This window comes from Oncorhynchus clarkii, chromosome 12 (assembly GCF_045791955.1).
Source record: "Oncorhynchus clarkii lewisi isolate Uvic-CL-2024 chromosome 12, UVic_Ocla_1.0, whole genome shotgun sequence".
In the NCBI taxonomy this organism is placed as follows: Eukaryota; Metazoa; Chordata; class Actinopteri; order Salmoniformes; family Salmonidae; genus Oncorhynchus; species Oncorhynchus clarkii.
The window spans coordinates 76687892-76693891 of record NC_092158.1 but is presented as its reverse complement, the minus strand read 5'-3'; the positions used below and the strand labels follow the sequence as shown (position 1 = coordinate 76693891).

The 6000-nt window shown below is 45.4% G+C and overlaps 1 pseudogene; it reads right to left on the bottom strand.

Annotated features, from left to right (window-relative positions):
• The window catches only part of LOC139422545 (meiosis inhibitor protein 1-like), a 28572-nt pseudogene that overhangs the window by 21256 nt on the left and 1316 nt on the right, over positions 1 to 6000 (bottom strand).

Here is a 6000-nt window from a genome sequence, read left to right as displayed (position 1 = left end):
GGCTCCAACCAGGTCTGGCTACACCACAATACAAACGGGAGGAGAGAAAGGAGGGAGAAAACACGTCTGCCTGTGCATTTCAACACTATGCAAAGTAATGTAAAGGAAAATAATGACATCAATTCGACAGATGATTGAAAACAAGCTGGGGCCACTGTTTGTGAGTTGAGTTCTCTGTACTGAATAGTTTTCCCCCTCTACTGTACTCTCTCTCTCCCTCTCTATTCAGGGCCTCAGTGCCTGTGTATCAGCTGGGAGGCGTGAGCTCGCTGACAGGCAGGCACCGTCAATAGCGGCAGTCCACATGGACTCATGACACCGCGCTGCTTAAACAAAATAGTAAAACACTGACAATGTCCACACACACACACACACACACACACACACACACACACACACACACACACACACACACACACACACACAAAACTATTACGGAGCGGATGCGGTTCCAGATTTTCTGGAACCCGAAAGTTCCGTGGCTAAATATAAAAGAGATTTCTGCTCATTTGTAGGATTGTATTTTATGTAGCTCCTGCCCACTCTGATACCTACGTAGCTGTTGCTCAGTGCTCCGCACACTGCCGCTCCCCCCTTCTTGATTGGCTGTTGCTCAGTGCTCCGCACACTGCCGCTCCCCCCTTCTTGATTGGCTGTTGCTCAGTGCTCCGCACACTGCCGCTCCCCCCTTCTTGATTGGCTGTTGCTCAGTGCTCCGCTGCCACTTCCCCCGCCCCCTTGGTCTCCGATGAACGTTGTACACAGAAGACATGGTCGACATGTTACAACTATTGCATTCCACACCCCAGTAGGTTATTAAGCATAAGCGCGATTTCATTTTATTTTTTCAGGGTGGGAATTAGGCTACATACAGCTATTTACATGTTGCACAAAAAATACATGACCAACATGTTTGTACAAACGTGGTGTCTGTTGTCACAGTATTGCAAACATAAGCATCCGAGGCACTGGGCGATGAAAATGGGCGAGTTCATTTTCAGACTCTGGTTACCCGGTCGGGATATGAGCTCGGCTGCCTAGATCGTTCGGGTGCCCAGATGTGGAACAGCTGTAGGTAGCTTACTCATGCGGTAAGATACTAACATGATCACTGAGAGACTAAATAGCAGTTATAGGGCCTTGTGTGTAGTTAAAAAGCTAATAGTTTTTTTTGCCCCAGTGCAAAACTCAGGTGGGGAGTTATACATGCAGCTATATAGGCAGCATATCAAATACGAGCAAGACACAGACACGCAGTCCAATTAATGTTCCCTTTTCATCATTATTGCAAACATTGGCTAAAGCAGGAGGCAGACAGCAGGAGGCAGACAGCAGGAGGCAGACAGCAGGAGGAAGAGCAGGAAGCAGACAGGCAGTCAATGTAGTAGTGTTCTTTTCAGCAACTCTGGCTGGTGACTTCGATATGGCAGAAACTAAGTGGCAACACCCACGACTGCATGGCCAGACATGACTACAACACCATCATTAAGTTTGCAGACGACACAACAGTAATAGGCCTGATCACCGACAACGACGAGACACCCTATAGGGAGGAGGTCAGACACCTGGCCAGGTGGTGCCAGAATAACAACCTATCCCTCAACGTAACCAAGACTAAGGAGATGATCGTGGATTACAGGAAAAGGAGGACCCGAGCATCGACGGGGCTGTAGTGGAGCAGGTTGAGAGCTTCAAGTTCCTTGGTGTCCACATCAACAACAAACTAGAATGGTCCAAACACACCAAGACAGTCAATAAAAGGGGACAACAAAGCCTATTCCCCCTCAGGAGACTAAAAAGATTTGGCATGAGTCCTCAGATCCTCAAAAGGTTCTACAGCTGCAACATCGAGAGCATCCTGATGGGTTGCATCACTGCCTGGTATGGCAACTGCTCGGCCTCCGACCGCAAGGCACTACAGAGGGTAGTGCGTACGGCCCAGTACATCACTGGGGCCAAGCTTCCTGCCATGGGCCAGGACCTCTACACCAGTCGGTGTCAGAGGAAGGCCCTAAAAATTGTCAAAGACCCCAGCCACGCCAGTCATAGACTGTTCTCTCTACTACCGGAGGGCCAAGTCTAGGACAAAAAAGCTTCTCAACAGTTTTTACCGCCAAGCCATAAGACTCCTGAACAGGTAATCAAATGGCTACCCGGACTATTTGCACTGTGTGGCCCCCCCACCCCTCTTTTACGCTGCTGCTACTTTCTGTTTATCATATATGCATAGTCACTTTAACCATATCTACATGTACATACTACCTCAATCAGCCTGACTAACTGGTGCCTGTGTATATCCTCGCTACTGTATATATCCTCGCTACCGAATATATACTCGCAACTGTATATAGCCTCGCTACCGAATATATCCTCGCTACTGTATATAGCCTCGCTACCGAATATATCCTCGCTACTGTATATAGCCTTGCTACTGTATATAGCCTTGCTACTGTATATAGCCTCGCTACTGTATATAGCCTCGCTACTGTATATAGCCTCGCTACCGAATATATCCTCGCTACTGTATATAGCCTCGCTACTGTATATAGCCTCGCTACCGAATATATCCTTGCTACTGTATATAGCCTCGCTACTGTATATAGCCTCGCACCCGAATATATCCGCGCTACTGTATATAGCCTCGCTACTGTATATAGCCTCGCACCCGAATATATCCGCGCTACTGTATATAGCCTCGCTACTGTATATAGCCTCGCACCCGAATATATCCTCGCTACTGTATATAGCCTCGCTACTGTACATATCCTCGCTACTGTATATAGCCTCGCACCCGAATATATCCTCGCTACTGTATATATCCTCGCTACTGTATATAGCCTCGCACCCGAATATATCCTCGCTACTGTATATAGCCTCGCTACTGTACATATCCTCGCTACTGTATATAGCCTCGCACCCGAATATATCCTCGCTACTGTATATATCCTCGCTACTGTATATAGCCTCGCACCCGAATATATCCTCGCTACTGTATATAGCCTTGCTACTGTATATATCCTTGCTACTGTATATAGCCTCTCTACCGAATATATCCTCGCTACTGTATATAGCCTCGCTACTGTATATATCCTTGCTACTGTATATAGCCTCTCTACCGAATATATCCTCGCTACTGTATATAGCCTCGCTACTGTATATAGCCTCACTACCGAATATATCCTCGCTACTGTATATAGCCTCGCTACTGTATATATCCTCGCTACTGTATATAGCCTCGCTACTGTATATATCCTCGCTACTGTATATAGCCTTGCTACCGAATATATTCTCACTACTGTATATATCCTCGCTACTGTATATAGCCTCGCTACTGTATATAGCCTCGCTACTGTATATAGCCTCACTACTGGATATAGCCTTGCTACCGAATATATTCTCACTACTGTATATAGCCTTGCTACCGAATATATTCTCGCTACTGTATATAGCCTTGCTACTGTATATAGCCTCGCTACTGTATATAGCCTCACTACTGGATATAGCCTCGCTACAGTATATATCCTCACTACTGTATATAGCCTCGCTACTGTATATATCCTCGCTACTGTATATAGCCTCGCTACTGTATATAGCCTCGCTACTGTATATAGCCTCGCTACCGAATATATCCTCGCTACTGTATATAGCCTCGCTACCGAATATATCCTCGCTACTGTATATATCCTCGCTACTGTATATAGCCTTAATACCGAATATATTCTCGCTACTGTATATAGCCTTGCTACTGTATATAGCCTCGCTTCTGTATATAGCCTCGCTACTGTATATATCCTCGCTACTGTATATAGCCTCACTACTGTATATAGCCTCGCTACTGTATATAGCCTCACTACTGTATATATCCTCGCTACTGTATATAGCCTTAATACCGAATATATTCTCGCTACTGTATATAGCCTCGCTAATGTATATATCCTCGCTACTGTATACAGCCTCTCTACTGTATATATCCTCGCTACTGTATATAGCCTCGCTACTGTATATATCCTCGCTACTGTATATAGCCTTGCTACTGTATATAGCCTCGCTTCTGTATATATCCTCGCTACTGTATATAGCCTCGCTACCGAATATATCCTCGCTACTGTATATAGCCTTGCTACTGTATATAGCCTCGCTACTGTATATAGCCACGCTACTGTATATATCCTCGCTACTGTATATAGCCTCGCACCCGAATATATCCTCGCTACTGTATATAGCCTCGCTACTGTATATAGCCTCGCTACTGTATATATCCTCGCTACTGTATATAGCCTCTCTACTAAATATATCCTCGCTACTGTATATAGCCTCGCTACCAAATATATCCTCGCTACTATATATAGCCTCGCTACTGTATATATCCTCGCTACTGTATATAGCCTCGCTACTGTATATATCCTCGCTACTGTATATAGCCTTGCTACCGAATATATTCTTGCTACTGTATATAGCCTTGCTACTGTATATAGCCTCGCTTCTGTATATAGCCTCGCTACTGTATATAGCCTCGCTACTGTATATAGCATCGCTACTGTATATAGCCTCACTACTGTATATAGCCTCGCTACTGTATATATCCTCGCTACTACTGTTATTTTTCACTGTCTTTTTTACCTTTGTTTTATTTCTTTACCTATCTATTGTTCACCTAATACCTTTTTTGCACTATTGGTTAGAGCCTGTAAGTAAGCATTTCACTGTAAGGTCTACCTACACCTGTTGTATTCGGCACACGTGAAAAATAAACTTGATTTGATTTGAACTAGAAAGATGACCCTACATCACACAAAACACAGATTGCTCCAATGCGATGTGTGGGGACTGCATCCTGCTAGTGCTACTGCGTGGTTTTTATTTCAGCTATTCAAGAATATGAGGCAGCGACATCGGCTACATCTGGTTTATTAGGGTGAGTACAAAGAGAAACGTGAAGGGAGGTGGAGTGTGAGCAGCAGCTATGTAGAAAACATGTGTGTGTAAAATAACATCCTGAGCTTTGATAAAGAGGTTTCCAGGGGGCCGGTGCAGGCCGGTGCAGGCCGGTGCAGGCCGGTGCAGGCCGGTGTAGGGGGCAAAAACACAGTATTCGTAGCCACGGCCAAACTATAAAACCAGTACACGCAAATTCACAATAACACACACAGCTTACCACCAAACAGGCTAAAACCTCTCAATAATATGCCAGTCCCACCTGACCTAAGTTAAGATACAAATGACTAATGGACCAAGTACCTGGTCATTACACAGGTAATGGTGGTAAAAGAAACAAGGCAGAGAACGCATTGAGGGTGAACGAAGGTAGACACACAATAGGTAGCACAAAGGAGATGGAGATTATTTTAATGAGAGCTTAGTGAGAGATGGTGGAGGTACACTGTCCCCCCATGGCTGGAGGCCAGGCTCTGTGGCAGGGAAGGAACAGCATCTACCAGCTTCCCCAAGAAGGTGAAGGTGGGCAGGAAAGCCCTCACACTGGACTGGTCACACAGCTGGACGTGGGACAGAGAGGAGGTTCTACAATCATTTTCACACACTTTTGTGTATAAATTCATACCAACCAAATCAATCTATTCCTAGAATACAGTATGACTTCCTTCCTGTCCGTCTGTCAATGACAGCTAGTCCACAACCCTTCCGTTCCCTCCAGTAACAAAGGTGCACCAACTTCTTTATTCCATCGTTTGAATCTAATCAAGTTTCTTCCTTGTAGTGTGAAAGGACTTGTCCACACCTCAGCCCGCTGTTATCATCCCCAGTCAACCCTACAGTCAGCCCTACCACCTGCTGCTTACACTAGAGTTTCCACTGTTCCCAAGGTGACACAACAACACAGACTACAGAGCCAACATTTCAACTGTTTACCAAACAAGCTGGCTTTACCCAACTGATTTTGGATTGTGTGTGTGTGTGTGTGTGTGTGTGTGTGTGTGTGTGTGTGTGTGTGTGTGTGTGTGTGTGTGTGTGTGTGTGTGTGTGTGTGTGTGGTAGTAGACC